The following is a 20,377-nucleotide window of genomic DNA, read 5'->3' as shown; positions in this document are numbered from 1 at the left end:
TGCAGTTAATTGCGTTAAATCGTATAAATTAACAGCCAAATTCAAATTTACAAGTTACTTCTGTCTCAGTTTAACAGTGATTCATCTAGTTCCATATAACTATATTACATATTTAATTTTTCTGCACACAGGAAGGCAAAAAGTTCCTTGCATATCCTGTAGTCTTTCATCAACAGGAGCGTCAAAAAAAAAAAAAAGGTTGAAATGGCTCTGAGCACTATGGGACTTAAATTCTCAGGTCATCAGTCCCCTAGAACTTCGAACTACTTAAACCTAACTAACCTAAGGACATCACACACACCCATGCCCGAGGCAGGATTCGAACCTGCGACCGTAGCAGTCGCTCGGTTCCACACTGTAGCGACTAGAACCGCTCAGCCACACCGGCCGGCAAAAGGAGAACATTTTCTAAAGTTATTCTGTTATGGGCGCGTTCTCAGAATAAATTGTCTTTTCAACGAGAAGTTCAGCAGAGGTATCCTCAGGAACACTACCGATTTCTAAAATAGCGTGCTTGAAGTCTGAAGAAATCCAGTGCATGTTATGGTTAATAAGTAGTGTAAAAAGTACCCAGAGCCACCTGTCATGCAAAATCAAAAGTATTTCGTCACGTAATTAATATGCACCTCCCGCCCCCTTCTCCCGTCCCGAAACCGGCTACTGGGTAGCTCTTGCAGCTAGTGCAGAATTCATTGAGCGAGCAGCAGCGAGGCGCGCGCAGAAATCTGGCAACGCCGCAGCCAACTTTACCCGCTCTGCCCATAATGCACAGTGGCGTTGCACCTGCTACAAAACAGATTGCATCCAGATTCGCTTCCTCGCGAGCTCATTGTACGACTGGCTGTTTCGGCCCACCCACAGGCTAGTAAAGTCTCCACAATTGGTGAGTTCCGAAGACGGCGGGCCGATAAGCCAGCAGGCGTCCCCGCCCTGAATTAGTAAAGTGCCGTCGCCATGGCAACAGCGGAGGGCGGCGGCCCGAAGGGAGGGGCACATGGGCCTCGCGAGCACGTGTAGGACCGGGTAGGGCGGGAGTTGTCTCGTTTCTGGCGGCACTTAACACATCCAGTTTCAAACATCTTAAACGGCAGAGCGGAAAAGCGATCAAATGCCAAATCTATCGTTTTGTATCGGGCTCGTTGAACAGAATCCTTGACTTTTTTCCATTATTTGCTGGATGTATTCCAGTCTCTGCCTTCCCTCATACCTCTTACCCATTACACGCCCTCTAGTAGCATGGGCGTTATTCGCTGAAGATTTAACGCATATCTACATCTACATAATTACTCTGCAATTCACATTTAAGTGCTTGGCAGAGGGTTCATCAAACCACAATCATACTATCTCTCTACCATTCCACTCCTGAACAGCGCGCGGGAAAAACGAACACCTAAACCTTTCTGTTCGAGCTCTGATTTCTCTTATTTTATTTTCATGATCATTCCTACCTGTGTAGGTTGGGCTCAACAAAATATTTTCGCATTCGGAAGAGAAAGTTGGTGACTGAAATTTCGTAAATAGATCTCGCCGCGACGAAAAACGTCTTTGCTTTAATGACTTCCATCCCAACTCGCGTATCATATCTGCCACACTCTCTCCCCTATTACGTGATAATACAAAACGAGCTGCCCTTTCTTGCACCCTTTCTATGTCCTCCGTCAAACCCACCTGGTAAGGATCCCACACCGCGCAGCAATATTCTAACAGAGGACGAACGAGTGTAGTGTAAGCTGTCTCTTTAGTGGACTTGTTGCATCTTCTAAGTGTCCTGCCAATGAAACGCAACCTTTGGCTCGCCTTCCCCACAATATTATCTATGTGGTCTTTCCAACTGAAGTTGTTCGTAATTTTAACACCCAGGTACTTAGTTGAATTGACAGCCTTGAGAATTGTACTATTTATCGAGTAATCGAATTCCAACGGATTTCTTTTGGAACTCATGTGGATCACCTCACACTTTTCGTTATTTAGCGTCAACTGCCACCTGCCACACCATACAGCAATCTTTTCTAAATCGCTTTGCAACTGATACTGGTCTTCGGATGACCTTACTGCACGGTAAATTACAGCGTCATCTGCGAACAACCTAAGAGAACTGCTCAGATTGTCACCCAGGTCATTTATATAGATCAGGAACAGCAGAGGTCCCAGGACGCTTCCCTGGGAAACACCTGATATCACTTCAATTTTACTCGATGATTTGCCGTCTATTACTACGAACTGCGACCCTCCTGACAGGAAATCACGAATCCAGTCGCACAACTGAGACGATACCCCATAGGCCCGCAGCTTGATTAGAAGTCGCTTGTGAGGAACGGTGTCAAAAGCTTTCCGGAAATCTAGAAATACGGAATCAACTTGAGATCCCCTGTCGATAGCGGCCATTACTTCGTGCGAATAAAGAGCTAGCTGAGTTGCACAAGAACGATGTTTTCTGAAACCGTGCTGATTACGTATCAATAGATCGTTCCCTTCGAGGTGATTCATAATGTTTGAATACAATATATGCTCCAAAACCCTAATGCAAACCTACGTCAATGATATAGGTCTGTAGGTCGATGGATTACTCCTACAACCCTTCTTAAACACTGGTGCGACCTGCGCAGTTTTCCAATCTGTAGGTACAGATCTATCGGTGAGCGAGCGGTTGTATATGATTGCTAAGTAGGGAACTATTGTATCAGCGTAATCTGAAAGGAACCTAATCGGTATACAATCTGGACCTGAAGACTTGCCCGTATCAAGCGATTTGAGTTGCTTCGCAACCCCTTAGGTATCTGCTTCTAAGAAACTCATGCTAGCAGCTGTTCGTACTTCAAATTCTGGAATATTCCATTCGTCTTCCCTGGTGAAGGAATTTCGGAAAACTGCGTTCAATAACTCTGCTTTAGCGGCACAGTCGTCGGTAACAGTACCGTCGGCACTGCGCAGCGAAGGTATTGACTGCGTCTTGCCGCTTGTGTACTTTACATACGACCAGAATTTCTTCGGATTTTCTACCAAATTTCGAGACAATGTTTCGTTGTGGAACCTATTAAAGGCATATCGCATTGAAGTTAGTATTTTCCATATGTTCCTTTCTTCGCCGATTCTCAGGTGAACCTCCTCTACCCTACTTTACCTATCCACCCACTTTACTACATTCTTCTGTATCATCACATTCGAATGCTTCGATTCTCTCCTGTTGGCTTTCCACAGCCCGTGATTCACTACCATACAATGCTTTGCTGCAAACATACGTTCACAGAAATTTCTTCCTCAGATTAATGCCTGTATTTGATTTTTTTTGGGCAGCAATGCCCCCTTTGCCTATGCTAGTCTGTCTTTTATGTTCTCCTTGCATCGTCTATCATGGGTTATTTTGCTGCCCAGGTTGTAGATTCCTTGGTTTAGTATACTCCGTGATGATCACCAATTATTATGTTAAGCACCTCGCTGCTCGCATTTCAGGTATTTCTCGTTATTGTTGTCTTCTTTCGATTTACTCTCAGTCGCCCGCATCTCGTGGTCGTGCGGTAGCGTTCTCGCTTCCCACACCCGGGTTCCCGGGTTCGATTCCCGGCGGGGTCAGGGATTTTCTCTGCCTCGTGATGGCTGGGTGTTATGTGCTGTCCTTAGGTTAGTTAGGTTTAAGTAGTTCTAAGTTCTAGGGGACTTATGACCACAGCAGTTGAGTCCCATAGTGCTCAGAGCCATTTGAACCATTACTCTCAGTCCGTATTCTGTACTCATTAGACTGTTCATTCCATTCAACAGATCCTGTAATTCCTATTCACTTTCACTGAGGATAGCAGTCTCAACAGTGAATCTTATCACTGACATCCTTTCACACTTAATCTTAATACTGCCTATTAACCTTTTTTTGTCTTTATTTTTGATGAATAGTTTGAACAATAGGGGCGAAAGACTACATCCTTTTCTTATTCCCTTTTTAATGCGAGCACTTCTTTCTTGGTCTTCCAATCTTATTGTTCCCTTTTGGTTCCTGTACGTATTCTACATCACCCGCCATTCGCTGAAGCTTACTCTTATTTTTTCATCATTTGGTACATTTTGTACAATCTGACATTGAGAAAAGCATTTTCTAGGTCTACAAATATTATGCGCGTGCCTTGATTTTTCTTCAGTCTTGCTTCCATTTACAACTGCAATATCACAACTGCCTCTCTGGTGCCTTTACGCTACCTAAAACTAATCCTTGTTTTAAGCCGTGTTAGTATAATACAATTCTTCAAATGTTTCGAAAATATAAATCTGGTTTCAGAAGTCTCTCTCTTCTATGCAAATTAAGATAGAAACTTGAGTAAATTTTATCTTACGCTTGCGACTAGAATAATTTTATTTTTAAAAGTACCACCAAATTCTGAAATGTTTCACGTTTTACACGCGTGTCACGAGTGAATATGTATCCTCGGAGTAAGTTTGAGAATTGCTTTTAGGATTTAAGTTTCCATATACATTTCACAAGTGTTCTATGTGAGTTTCACCGAATGCATGACAAAGATCCCTCGTTCCATTTTGACTAGACGTATAGTTGGTAACGAACGAGCAAGTTACCTGCACTAGGGAAATCACTCACCCGGCAACTTACAACTGGTGCCAAGGTAAACATATAAACTTGTAGTCTTGCAAAATAGGATCAATTTTTTTAAAACACTCGATAAATCTCTCAGTTTCTGTTATATAACTGATTTTAGTAACATAGGGGTTGTGTTACTGCACTAGCCAGATAACATTTATAACGAAAGGTATTTCTGCATCTTTATCTTTTGGGATTGTGCTCACAATTCTGGAAGGCAAACTAAAGAGTACTTCGACCTCTTTTTACTGTGAAGTCTAGGATCTACTCCTCAATCTCTTAAATTACGACCTAGAATTAAGAATCTAGGGCGTGCTCTTGAAATTCCAGTGTCGATTTTAACAGATCAGATTATAAGCTCAAAACATTTAACGCGCACTTCACAACTCTGCATCTTTGAAGAAGTAATATGCGACAACTGTTAAAGAATTTAGTTAATCTGTTCATCGACGTGAGACATTACGTTCATATTATTCTTCCTGAGGTACTCATACTGCATCTCTCTTCAGAATATAGTGTCTGGAAATATCGATTCAAAATTAATTACTGCACACTGTTTCATTAACTTTTTCGAGCTAAATGACTTTTTGTGAGCCTTTGAACGACATCATAATTAAACCAGCCCTACCCCGTTCTCGTCAGAAGCGCTTAGTTCAAATTCATTTACAGTGTAGCGACACATTTGTTCTCCTCTCCGTGATTGTACTGCTTTTCACGATGTCCATAATGTCACTGTGTCAGAAAACTCCCTTTTCCAAGCGATTTTTTAAATCTGTGTACTCAGCACAAATGTCAAGAAAGAGCATTGTAAATAAACCACACTGTTTTAAAACTTAGACCACACGTCTTATCATGCGGAGAATAATGATACCACTGCACAGCAAAAGTCAAGGAAAAATTCTGAGTTATTCCAAGGACGTAGTTGTTGACAACTTTTCCTCATAAAATGTCTTCATGAGTTATTTCTTCCGCTGGCATGTTAAACAGTGATTATCAAAATGAAGTTAAATTGCTGATTCCCACGTTCAATGTCTTCTTCTGTACTGACGGATGATGCATAATTGGCTGTTTGGTTAGTTGTACTCGCAACACTCAATTTAGTCTAATAGTTTTACATTAGTGAACTTCTCCGTTCTTTTGTCATCGAATAATTTCAAAGTTCAGGGGTAAAATAGTTTTTAACAAACAGGTATTCAGTTCATTAGACGTTAGATAGGTAAGACCTGACTAACATTCACAAAGACGCTAGTGAGATAGGAAAAACATTTGAAAGCTATAAATATTACTTTGTGCACGGAGTATTCAATCATAATATTGACAAAAGATGTCCCATAGAGATTTTTTCACTAGTGGTGCCTGTTAAACGTATTACGACAGAACTTCACTTACTAGTGTCTTTCGTCTATTTTCTGTATTATGTACAAACACAGAGACAGATCAAATGTAAAGAAAGGATGTAAACAGTGGATAATGTACAGTGCGTCCCTTGCTCAACTCTGACCCCAACAAGATGGCTCATTAAATATGACGGCTTCCTAATATCACTTTCGTCCGTTGTAGTATGCATCAGTTAAATATTGCGCATTTACTAACATTCCTACAAGTCCAAATCTGATAGGCAGCTGCGACGCCAGGCCGCATGTGGCCAACACTTCGTAGCTACATTTTTGGCTTGTCAGAGAGTTGCAAAAGTGTCACCAAATAAGGGGATTTAAATTATGTAGCATGCTGTGTAAATAAATGTATCTTATATCCCTTTCATGATACAAGATGAGAAATATACTCATATCTCTGTAGGATGGTTTTGTGAAAATTACATCGCCCTTCGTCCTGCAGTTCGTTTTTGGGCAACGGTCTGTACTACCCCACACAAACACGATGTGTCCTAGCAGACGTTCCACTGCAACAGGCAGCCTCTAGTCCTTGCTACCTATGAAGGCGGTTCAGAGAGTACCGTGTATTTGACTCAAGTTCTGAGCGGGGAGGTAACTCCTCGGAATTCTTCATCTTTATCCAGAGGCGCCGGCATCCATCATTTCATCAGCTGGGCAGTTGATGGGGCTACGTGAACGGCTCTACAATGGCCAAAAGACTTCGTCGTCATCGAGGTCTTTAGAGGGGGACTTACCAAGAGACCCCAACCTCGTATTTGACTGAGCTTTGACGGATGGTATCCTTGCATTGGACAGCGAATATCCCGGTTCAGATTGTTGAAATCCAGCTGCAACATCACTGTTCGAGATAACGCACAGACTGACCCGAAAGTTCGTTAACATTTGAAAATTCTGCACTTCACGGAATAATCTAGATAGAGAGGTAAAAGTTGACACACAAGCTTGAAATGAGAAGGCGCTTCATATGATACGAAAGCAAGCATCAGCGTAACAACTGATTTTAAGCAAAGGCGATGTCCTTTATAACAAATGCTCAACATGTCGGCCTTCATTCATAAAAAAGAACTGCAGTCGCGGAAAAATGTTGTGAACAGCGCTGCACAGTGTACCAGTAGGTATGGTAAGAAATTGCCGTCTGACGTCTTTTAGCATCCATAATGAGGTCGTGTGATTGCGGTAGACATGCGACTTCATGCACGCCCTCAACCAATAATCACACAGACTGAAGTCGGGGACATGACCGGCCAAGCGTGACGCCCGTCCCGGCTCAGAACGCGATCTCACCAAACGATGTGCGCAACAGACGTTTCACACGTGTAGCAATATGGGATGGAGCCCCATCCTGCACAAACTCGCAATTTCCAGCAGGTATTTATCAGCCGGGCTATGAATGATCTGACTCCCTCTCTCAATATAGCTCATTTTATACACTATTCTCACGCGGTGTCGCTGACTTGTTGCTGTCCAGCGCCATCTGTTGGCCACTTGTTGTACTCCTGTTAGGTTTCAATAAAACGCCATGTCATTTCGGGCATTTGTGTCAATTTTTACGTCTCTTCCTACATTATTCCGAGGATTACTACATTTTCAAATGTTAACGGACTTTTGGGTCATCCTGTATACGCATGTCGTCCACGGTGTTGTACTCGTATTTGGCCATCCGGTGATGATTAGAGACGTTTAAGATATTATGGTGTCAACATATTTCATCGATAGAATTTCACGCTTGGCAACAAATTATTCTACTGAAAAGCAAAGCGCGAAAGCACTTGTCCACAGGGAGATGGCTTGCGATCCCTACTTAAAGCTGGCTGCTTTGCAGAGGAAGTTGTTCAGTGCTACGACCTTCCTTCACGTACTCTCGCAGTGTTTGTTGAAGCAAAAGGGTCTCTACGAAGGCTGCAAAGAAATGTCTAATCAGTAGTGTTTGCTAGGCAATGACAGTATTCTGCCAACCCTCCGACACGAAAAACAGCCAAAAAAAACGTCTTTTCAACACCGAACAAAAATACAAATGAGAAACTACCTTGAAACTACAGTGACTAAAATAACGAACTTCTTCTGCATACAGGTGTACACAGAAATCCTAAAGAAGAATCCGATCATAACTACGATATTTGTGAAGCTAACAACTACTACAGATCTCCAGGATGATTAGAAACGAAGTGAAATTAAGGCAATGCATTTTTCAGTTTGGATTGATGTCTCCGATCTTCTTGTGATACTAGACACACATATTAGCAGTTACGCTGAACACATACGCTTACTATGATGGGTCGTGTAAGCGACATGCGAATTGAATGCCCATTGAATAAGTAAATTTATCATCTCCACCAAAATAGTCTCTCCTCGGAGCGTCAGTCGCCATTTTGAGTTACAGTCCCGGAAAGAACAAGTGGATACGACGTGTATACTATATCTTTTTAAAAATAAAATTGTCCACTGTTCGACGATATACTCTCTGGCTGCTGCCATATCGCAAACAAGCTAATGTTTGTCGCAGCGTTCCTACCTGCCAACTGTGTTATATACCGCGGAACAGAGCTAAATTACTTAATGACCTGCAGTGGAAGACCGCTGACCCGAAAGCCGCGTTGTATAACGGATCTTCACGTGACGGGACACTTCATTAGTTGGTCACTCGCGCGCTTGGTTTGCACTCTGCCACGAGAGACACGGAAACACGAACGCATTCTCGTCACAAATAATTCAATCGCCTAACACCCCAGGCACAGCTGTAGGTTTTAACTACGCTGTTCGAATCTATAACCCTCAGGCGAACAGCTAGCTGCTACTCGGTTGATTAATTTGGTTAAGGCGGTGGATGGTTTTGCGCACTCATTCGAGCAAATTATGCGCCAATTGGCAAGTTACGCTTGAAGCACATCGTTCATAAACACGTCATAACACATCAGACTCCTATCAGTGGGCGATATTCACTGTGTTCCATAGGTTGGATTACTGCGCGATTGACAAACTCACTTGTAACTAGCCTGAGGCCAAGACAGCGCTTAAAAATCAGTAGACACACACACACACACACACACACACACACACACACACACACACACACACACACAGAGAGAGAGAGAGAGAGAGAGAGAGAGAGAGAGAGAGAGAGAGAGCGGCGCCCACTCGGTGAAAAAAAAGAAACAGCTTTGTATCCTGTTACAGGAAGCAGGAATCAGAGTCCTTTTCAGACTACTCGTACTTCATGAAATGCAGGTGACAAAACCACGCCAATCTCTGTGTCCGCTCTCATTACTTTTTGATCATAAAAGCCACATCGACAGCAGTGAAAAGCTGCGCGTTTTTATGAACGTTGAGGCTGGAAAATTAGCAGACAGTCTCTCGCGGTAGAAGCAACTGTTTTTCATCTCAGTTAGACGACTTTCGCGTTTGGAATCGCACTTAACTTTGCTGAAAACTCTTTTAATGAATGACGATCCAATTCTTTTGTCCGTTTAGTGAAAAGCTTTATTCAGAGCACTTTAACAGTGTGATTCTTCCGTTTTAAGAACTTTTTATGTAGCAAATGTGCAGCTAAATTAACTGTTGGTGCTCATCCATTGGAATCTCTTAATGCTGTCTTCGAAGAATGTGGTTCGAGGAGATTTAATGTTTGGGGTCAAATTTCGACAACTGTTTCCTCGTCACAGTTTTCAGTGCACTGGCAGATAACTGTTACAGAGAAAATACATCTTTCACTGTTTTCGGAAATTCAACCTCTAAGGGGATAAAATAGGGGATGTAAACTTTTATGAAAATATTTCATTATTTTAAAACATTTTTAAAAGCTAAATCTATGGAAACTGATATATGACTTCGCAGTTAGAAAATAGACACGTAAGTTAGGGGATGGAAGCTGCTATGGAAATACCACTACAAGAACTCAAAAGACAGGATTAACAAAAATCTGCGATTCCAGCTATCATGATCGCTTTTTGGTGAGAAGTACATTTGGAAAAGACTACGCTTCTATGACCTCAGTTACCGTGAAAAGGTTAGATAGTGTTGCAATTTGTGAATTTAATCAGAGAAAGTCACTTAATGGTCGCCACGACAAATTGGTTTTGTCAAAATCGCATAGAAAAAGAAATGTATCTTTAATACGTTAATTTCTCATTAGGCCTAATAATGTTTGTGAAATAATTGTTGTTGTAATTACTACACAAATTACTGATGACAAAATAGCTAACACGTGTAAATGCGATTCCAAGTACAGCAATTCCGTTTGAGATGACAAGGTACACTGTCTGATTGCTAATTTGTACGTGATCATTTTGCACAAGAATATATAAATTCAATTAATTTTTTCTTAAATGTGCAAATCTTACGCGAAGAATTGCTTTATTAAATTCTGATACGCTGTCTGCAGCTTACTTTGCGTAGACTAGACACTGTTTGCACAGTGTGTACATTTACTCATGATCAGCGGGTGTAACAACGGACTAATTCGATTAACAAAAAGCAAAATAGTCCCTGCAGACTATACGGTCCACGCGAGCGAAGCAGCCGCCGCGCGAAGACAGTACAAAAAAAATTAAATTTCTATATGTCACATCGTAGACGTTTTTCTCAAACACTGTTTTCCTACAGCAATCAGTCGTACAAACTCAACATACATTTACTCGTATTTCAATTACTTTCTGTGCCTTTCCCGTCAAGTTTAGACAACAGAATCCATGGATAAGTGTTTCACAGACGTTTTGCACAGTCATATTTGTATGTAAACTAAAGCTTTCGACGACTTCCTGTGTCGTCACTGTCAGGAGTTGCCTATAGACTTTGTGGTAATTTATTTAGCTGGAGACGTCACGAAGCTGCGGGAAGTCCATATGTTGACTAGATATTATGTCGGTGTTTATTATGGATGAACACTAGCAGCGATACTGATGCTGTTAAACGGAGGATAGCTTTTCAGCAACAAGCTCCCGTTTCCATCCACCACTAAGGGTATAGCTCAGTTAAAGATAGCCTTCGTCTCCACGTTATTGGAATTTATAACATTACTTGTGAGTGTGGTAGCGACTATATTGGTCAGCAAATAGAAACTATTTCGGATCGCTACACAGTGCACTGACGCTATATTGAATATCGCGATTTTGACACGTCTGCTGTTCTAAATTCTGACAAAAATAGTTGTAAGCTATAGGGAGAGACGGGTAATATACAATATGTACAAGAGGGAATAAGAAGAGTGGACGATGAAGAACGAAGTGCTCGGATTGAAAAGTAAGACAGGGATGTAGGCTTTTGACCTTATCGTTCAATCTGTACATCGAAGAAGCAATGATGGAATTAAAAGACAGTTTCAGGAGTCGAATTAAAATTCAAGTTGAAGGGTTATCAATGATACGATTGCTGATGACATCGCTATCCTGAGTGAAAGCGAAAAGGAATTAGATGATCTGCTGAGTGGAATGAATAGTCTAATGAGTATAGAATATGGTTTGAGAGTAAAGCGAAGAAAGACGAAAGCAATGAGAAGTAGCAGAAATGAGAACAGCTAGAAACTTAGTGTCAGGATTGTTGGTCAAGAAGTAGATGAAGTTAAGGAATTGTGTTACCTAGGCAGCAAAATAACCAGTGACGGTCGGAGCAAGGAGGACATCAAAAGCAGACTAGCATTGGCAAAACGGGCATTCCTGGCCAAGAGAAATCTACTAGTATCATCAGACATAGACCTCAATTTGAGGAAGAAATTTCTGAGAATGTACGTTTGGAGTACAGCGTTTTATGGTAGTGAAACATGGACTGTGGGAAAACCGGAACAAAAGAGGATCGAAGCATTTGAGATGCGGTGCTACAGACGAATGTTGAAAATTAGGTTGACTGATAAAGTAGGGAATGAGGAGGTTCTGTGTAGAATCGGAGAGGAAAGAAATACGTGGAAAATACTGACAAACAGAAGGGTCAGGATGATAGGACATCTATTAAGACATGAGGGAATGACTTCAATGGTACTAGAGGGAGCTGTAGAGTGCAAAAACTGTAGAGAAAGACAGAAACTGGAATACATCCAGCAAATAATTGAGGATGTAGGTTGCAAGTGCTGCTCTGAGATGAAGAGGTTGGCACATGGGTGGAGCTCTTGGCAGGCCGCATCAAACCAGTCAGAAGGCTGATGACTCAAAAGAAAAACAACGTGTTGTATAATGTATAGCTACTGGGATTCTATTATCAGAGAAGCTGTTGGGATCAGAGTGTGCAGTATCAACTTATCCGGGATAAAGGCTATATCGTTAGTGGTGCGTGGATACAGGCGCTTGATGCCGAATGACTGAAGAGGATCTGATCTTTCCACCCTCTAACGAAATCAGTATCACTGATTACATTCCGTCGTAATAGATATGGACGTAGTCTCTGGTAAAATATTGAAGTTCCGTGACTTCGTGACGTCTCCGTGACATAATTCCGGTAGTTCATTAAAGTACCAGACGGCCTGCAGATAATTGATGATTACAATGACAGACGAAGTCGTCGAAAGCTTGAGTTTACGCACAGATCTCGAAATAGAATACGTCTTTCCTCCTCGAGGCCCATATTATTCTACTTTTTCCGAGGCTTTTCATTTTTTCTCTGTCGACGCAGAGTATCTGCTTCCAGTGCGGCATCTCTGGCGTCTTCGATGCGGAGCGAGACATGAAATACATATGAGGTGGGCCATAAATCCACAGACGCCCAGGAAAGATGCGATGCTCAGCGTCTGCAGAATAATGATAGGGTTGCCGTAGGGGTGGAGATAGGAAGTGACGGAGCGAGGGTTTTGCCCATCAAGATGGTGCGCACAAGGCTTGTATCATGTGCTCAGTTTAGAATATAATGAGTCTGTGCAAACATTGAAAATGTTTCAAGATTCAATGAATCGCTCACTTCATTTCCCGCAAAAAGAGAACTGCCTGTCATCAGATGCAATATTTCAAGTTCATTGTTCCTACTGCGGACGACGAAAGTAATATTCTCTAAATTTCATGACAAGTAGGTCAATAAATAATATAAACATAGTGTAAATAGGAAACTGGGAACAAAACTGAGTACCTATAAGAGCGTATAAAAGCAGATATGTTTAGGCTACTGAGGAGAATATACCGAACAATATTACATCAGCATTTACATCATCTGCAGACTGATAATTACAGCTATTCGGAGTGGTGTGGTTTTAGGTTGTTTAGTACCCCCGAACACATGTGCCGGGCGCAATCCATTAACGCATATTTTCCCCTGGGTAGCAGGTTAGGCGTTGACGTGTTGACGCGTGGGAGGAAAACGGTTAGTCAAAAAATGTTCAAATGTGTGTGAAATCTTATGGGACTTAACTGCTAAGGTCATCAGCCCCTAAGCTTACACACTACTTAACCTAAATTATCCTAATGACGAACACACACACACACACCCATGCCCGAGGGAGGACTCGAACCTCCGCCGGGACCAGCCGCAAAACGGTTAGTCTATAGCGATAGGCGCAGTTCACTTAGTGGTGCAGTTATGACCTGCAGAAACATCAGGTAGTAAATTGTGTGCCGTGTTTGCTGGTAAACTGTTAGATACAGACAAAAAACAACGAAGACACTGAAGTGGATACATATCAAGGTACCAATGATACCCTAACACCCTGTCTCGTACACGCAATATAATATAGAAAAACAACAATATCAGAAACTGAGTCCGCCTTGATGCAAAAGACCTTGTTATTCGTTTATTTCTTTATTCTCCCAAACTAGTTTCGGCGACAAATAACACCATCATCTGTGGGTTTTGTTCATCTAAAACATGCAGAAATTAGCATGGTTATAGAAACACAGTGGCACATTATTACATGTTTACTGTTACTGTTCGTTTTTTGAAATATTGTTTTCTATGGATACTTTCATACTACCTTATTTATTGTAAGTTGCAGCATGTTTCTGGGAATTATTGCCGCTGTTTGCGACATAATTTCCGTGCGCTTTTCTTCTGTAGCCGTTTTTACTCAGCGAACATTGTGTCATCTGCTCTGTATGGGCGGCTGTTAGTAAACAAAATACTAAAAGGTGAAAAATGGTTCAAATGGCTCTGAGCACTATGGGACTTAACATCTATGGTCATCAGTCCCCTAGAACTTAGAACTACTTAAACCTAACTAACCTAAGGACAGCACACAACACCCAGCCATCACGAGGCAGAGAAAATCCCTGACCCCGCCGGGAATCGAACCCGGGAACCCGGGCGTGGGAAGCGAGAACGCTACCGCACGACCACGAGATGCGGGCCCTAAAAGGTGAACTTCGTGTGTCAGGAATATACTCTTGGGGTTGCGGTAGTGTTGTGGAATCCAGTTATTTGGTGTGTACTGAGCTGTTACTTAGCTATTCGTTACTCAGCTTTTCGTGTACTCACGGAGCAGATGGAAGAGTTCTAAGATAAAAAATACAATTTAGACTGACATTGCACTCGCACACAATGTATCAGTAATATATGAAATATAACTTCAAATATTCCTAGGCGCACACTGATTGTGAACTATTCTGGCAATCTCATATTCAAAAGCTGGCGAATAAAACTGGTGTGTTGCTAGGGAGGTGGCGTCGGAATAAGAGGTCGTGTCTGGCATACCTCGAGGTTGTGAACAGGACCACAGGTGTGTACGTGCAATGTACACGGCCTGGCAGATAACGTGTGCAGCCCAGTGATGCTGTTCACAGTTGACGCAGACGTGGACGGGACGTTGATATCGGTAGAAAAGTGTTACGAAGTGTGGGGAGACATGCAGATGGCCAACGACTTCTGAAACCATTAGAATCTGACTAAACATCAGGAAATGTGATGTTATGTGCGTAAATAGACGTAAACATCTGACGATATCGTTGACAGTACGACTACTGGGATCAATAACAACCATTATATCGGTCTGCGGTGATGTAAGGAAAGAAGACGTAAAGCCAGCCTTGAAGAAGGCAGGTGCTAGATACAGATCCGTTGGAGTAGTCCGAAGGAAGTGTAATTTCCATGTGATTCGTTGTTAAGCATCTGTGGATCCAGTCAGTGAGTACAATAGAAAAAACTTCTGCGGTAGCTGCTGCGTAGAAAGGCTTTGTCCCGTATCAGTGTGATGCTCTGTTGCCTCGGTGGACGACGGTTTCGGACGCAGGATTCCATCCACAGACTATTTTTCTCCTGGAACCCTCTAAAATCTTCAGTGTTTTTGGGCACAGAGGAGGAAAATAAACTGCAGATGAAAAACCTATGTCTAAAACCGTCATCCACCGAGGAAATAGAGCATCACATTCATAGCAGATAAGGAATTTCTACGCAGCAGCTAGCTCCATCTTCTCAGAAGAGATCGTGGCAACCAGTCGTGGTCACTAAATAACAAAGAACGTTGCGAGACGTTCCGCCTCTGGTCTATCAGTGTATAAAGTCACGTTTCCTGCTGAAGGGATGGCGTAGAGGTAGGTCCCGGCACCTGTAACTTCGACGCTCAGCAGCATTGATAGATGACGTTTCCGGACATGGGTTCGTATTCTCGATTTCTTCCTTAAAATACTCTCTAGAACCTCTCGTAGCTTATCACGACATTTCTGGGACGACGTGAACTTACAATACTTTTAGGCTTCGGAAAATGTAACAAATCACACATAACATTAAACTTACTCAGTATAAATCTGACTAAGTTGCAAACATCCGCAGAAGGTGTCCTAAATGAAATTATTACGATGATGTTTCCTTATGTTGCAGCTGTCAAGATACATCACCAACAGTCTAGATCAGTGGTTCCCAACAGGTGGTCCGCATGCTATTAGAATAAAAAAATATATAAAATATATTTAGGATGATAACAGATTTTTTGTTTTGGCCGCTTCCTGCATGAGCAGAGCTTTAGCGAACGCTAACTTCTGCGCCTAGCGTCTTCCTAGAGCCAACTGACACTAGCCCACTCTAGCGCAAAACTAGAATTAGACTGCGCGCACTGCCTCTTTGCAGCTGACAACTGACAGTCACTTTACATAGAAACTCTCGTTTCAGACGACAATCGGCCATTGTTAATTTATTGCCAGTGCTTTCACAGACCGTGTTGTTTACATATTCAATATTCTGTATTAAAACAGTAGTGTTTGTACAGCGTTGTTTTTCGCGGAAGCTACAGTTCGCGTAGTTAAAAATGGACCGTTGGTTAAAAAGTGGTTCGTTAAAACTAGAAAGGCCTACAGAAGTAATGGACTCAAAGGTCAGATTGAACTCATTTCATTAAGAACTGAAAATTAAAACTAACTGTATATTGATGGAGTACTCTGTTGTAACTGTATTTTTTCAAATAAATAATACCTTGTACGAAATTAGTGTTTTCTTATTTTTCACACATGTCTACTCAATGCAATCTCAAGTGTAGTACACTTGAAAGACTAATACTCTCAGTTTTAATTTTTTCCTGTCATTTTCAGTTTATACTCAATTTTTATTTTTTTAAGGAGTTTGTTATACTAAACGCCCAGATTTGAAGACAAAGATTTTGAGCAATAATAGAAAATTTAACAATAACAATGATGGCTAAGTTGAAAAAGTTTTAAGCTCAATATTTTTCCAATAACGAATATGTCAATGTTTTTTTCTAAGTACCAAAAATAGAAAACAAATAAAAAGAGTTTTTAATTTGGCTTTTTTAGGTACTTGATACTGTTGATATGACAAGGTACCAATCACGGTCGAGAAAATTTTGTTGGGAACCCCTGCTCTAGATTTTTCTTAGACTACAGGCATCAGAATTCTGATTACCGAATCACCAGAATATTTGGCATGTGAAAAGATTCAAAGCAAGCAAAATGCGCGAACTGTTTCATATTCCAAACGGTTGCAGAATGTGAAAACGTTACCAGGTTCTCAGCTGTTAATGAAGGCGTGACGTAAAGTGTGAGTAGTCTGTCATCTCAAGTTACGTATACGACTGGTAACGCTCTTGTCCATGTGCTACCTTTGCACTTGGATTCTAAACGTGCAAATAATTCCGAAACGCGCCTTGCATACTTTGTGATCAATGAAGTCATTCTTCACCTGCTGTATGACTTTTTGTGCAGCCTAGCCAGCTTAAGTACAAATCTACGCATGTTTACCCAGCTACCATTAATGGTGTGGAGAAGCAACATTCCATCGCAGAATTACAGATACAGTTGTACACACATCGCTGCGTTTGTTGTTCGTATCTTGACAAAATATTCTGTTCGTCTTACTACTCAGCACTTGTCCAACACAAACTGAGTCTGTTCAGCACGTTTCCTTTTTTCACTTTTCTATATCCGGATAGAAATGTTAACGTGTCCTAAGATGAAGAGAAAAAAGAGAGAAGCAAATAAAGACGACAAACAGGCAGTTTTAATGTAGAGCACGCCCTAGCCATGTGTCCTCAGTCCTGGTAGGTCCCTTCAGAGGCGGAAAGAGTGGCGGCGCACTCGAAAGAAATCCACAGGGCTCGGTTGTCGGAATGAGGCGGTCGCGACGGAGCGTCATCACTAATTCATACTGCAGGGCGCCCTCTCAGAGATCCGGATCTACCGTCTCGTCCTCCACGGCGCCAGCCAACATCATATTGCCCGAGACGCCTGTACCAACATTGAGCGGAAACGTTTTTCTCTGAGAGAATCGCACACGGAAAGCTGTGCCGCCAAAATTCCGTCCCGTTGAAGCTGACGGAGGTGCTTTGATAGCTGTACGTTTAAGCCTGATGATGCCCGCCACGACTTCTTCGTCTCAGAAAAGCACTTCAACTGACGTCCTCGATTAAATGGGTCAAATGGCTCTGAGCACTATGGGACTTAACATCTGAGGTCATCAGTCCCCTAGAACTTAGAGCTACTTAAACCTAACTAACCTAAGGACATCACACACATCCATGCCCGAGGCAGGATTCGAACCTGCGACCGTAGCGGTCGCGCGCTTCCAGACTGAAGCACCTAGAACCGCTCGGCCACACTGGCCGGCCGTCCGTCCTCGATTATTTGCTCTATATCTGGACCTATTTTAGTTTCCGACTACCCCAATGGTTTTTCCGCCCTTCATATTGTTCTACACTGAAGGGACAAAGAAACTGGTACACCTGCCTAATATCGTGTAGGCCCCACGCGAGCACGCGGAAGTGTCGCATCACGACGTGGCGTGGACTCGACTATTGTCTGAAGTAGTGCTGGAGGCAATTGACACCGTGAGTCCCGCAGGGCTGTCCATAAACCCGTAAGAGTACGAGGGGTGGAGATCGCTTCTGGACAGCCCGTTGCACTGGACGTATGGGGTGTCACACTGTCCTGCTGGATTTGCCCAAATCGGAATGCACAATGAACATGAATGGATGCAGGTGATCAGACATGATGCTTACGTACATGTCACCTGTCAGAGTCGTATCTAGACGTACCAGGGGTCCCATATCACTCCAACTTCACACGCCCCACGCCATTACAGAGCCTCCACCAGCTTGAACAGTCCCCTGCTGACACTCAGGGTCTATGGATTCATGAGGTTGTCTCCATATTCGTAAACGTTCATCTGCTTGATATAATTTGAAACGAGACTCGTCCGACCAGACAACATGTTTCCAGTCAGCAACAGCCCAATGTCGGTTTTGACGGGCCCAGGCGAGGCGTAAAGCTTTGTGTCGTGCAGTCATCAAAGATATGCGAGTGGGCCTTCGGCTCCGAAAGCCGATATCGATGATGTTTCGTTGAACAGTTCACACGCTGACACTTGTTGATGGCCCAGCATTGAAATCTGCAGCAATTTGCGGAAAGGTTGCACGAAATTCTTCAGTCGTCGTTTGTTTCGTTCTCGCAAGTTCTTTATCCGTCTGCAGTGATTTCGGAGATTTAATGTTTTACCAGATTCCTGATATTCACTTTATACTCGTGAAATGGTCGTGTGGGAAAAATCTCCACTTCATCGCTACCTCGGAGGTGGTGTGTCCCATCGTTCGTGCGCCGACTAAACACCTCGTTTTAAAGTCACTTAAATCTTGATGACCTGAAATTTTAGCAGCAGTAACCGATCTAACAACTGCGCCAGACACTTGTTGTCTTATATAGGCGTTGCCGACCGCAGCACCGTATTCTGCCTGTTTACATATCTCTGTATCTAAATGCGCTTGCCTATACCAGCTCCTTTGGCACTTCAGTGTACTATCATCGAATTTATTTCTGGATGTCTTAACACAGCCCGATCATCATGAACCTTCGTCTCGTTGGTGTATCTCATACATTCCTTTCCTCGACTACTCTGCGGAGATACGACTCGTTCTTCTTAGTTTAATAAATTTCACCAACTCAGGCTCTTCAGTTCCCTTCCTTTCCGGGTTTCCCACAGTCTATTGTTCGTTTTCACACAGTGCTTCCTCAGACGAATCTCTGTGTTCGATACTGATAGACCTCCTTTAGCGAGGACTGCCCTCTTTGCATGTGCTTCTTTGCTTTCTATATTCTGCTTCATCTGACCGTCATGCGTTATTTTAATTTTAAGTAATCGTAATTCCTTCACCACGTCTAGGTCGTGGTTACGAATTTTGATGTTAAGTTATTCGCTAATCTCATTTCTGCTAGTTCTCATAATGTTGTTCTCCGTCTGGTCTACTCTCAGTCCGTATTCTGTGCTCATTGTACTGTTCTTGCCATTCACCAGGTCCTGCATCCCTTTCTCGCTTTAATTGAGGATATCAATGGCATCAGCGTATCTTATGATTACTATCCGTTCCCCCTGAATTTTAATTCCACCTCAATCTTTCTCTTATTCGCGTTATTGTTGAACTGCTTCCAAGTCTTCTGTGGTTTTTAATCCGAACACTTCTCTTTTAGAGTCCATCTTATTGTTCTCTCCTGGTTTTTGGACATATGTATTAACGTTTTTCCCTACATCTTATACCCATTTGTCTGACAGTGTCAGACGCTTTCCTTAATAACATCTACATCTGAATACACATCAGCGTTACGACAATCACCATGAACAGTTTGGGAGAAGGCACACTAAATTTTTCACTACGTTAAGGTTTCTACCCGTTCCATTCCTTGACGGAGCTTGGAAAGAAAGCTTTCACTTATGTTGCATTACGCTGATTTCAGCGATACAAGTTATGTGACAAAATAAATGAGCCCACTGATTGTGAAACTTCACCATAATTGTTTTTTAGATGTAAAACAAGAAGAATTTGTGTTTGTTCAAGGCAGAACCGTATTACAATAATTATGTAAAGATGTGATGGATTATTTCATTGATATTGATAAATCTTCTCCTTGATGTACATGTTGCGTTTTTCTGTTCGTTTCTTTTCTTCGAAGATCGGAATGAAACGACTATACTGTGCCTTGACTTTAAAATGGCCTGATCGGTCATAATTGACCAGACGTGATATACCATTAAATTTAAACTACTGGTTAAAGGTTGCACACTTGTAGAT

This window comes from Schistocerca cancellata, chromosome 3 (assembly GCF_023864275.1).
Source record: "Schistocerca cancellata isolate TAMUIC-IGC-003103 chromosome 3, iqSchCanc2.1, whole genome shotgun sequence".
NCBI classification, from domain to species: domain Eukaryota; kingdom Metazoa; phylum Arthropoda; class Insecta; order Orthoptera; family Acrididae; genus Schistocerca; species Schistocerca cancellata.
The sequence above is the reverse complement of the archived record's forward strand: the minus strand, read 5'-3'. Positions refer to the sequence as shown.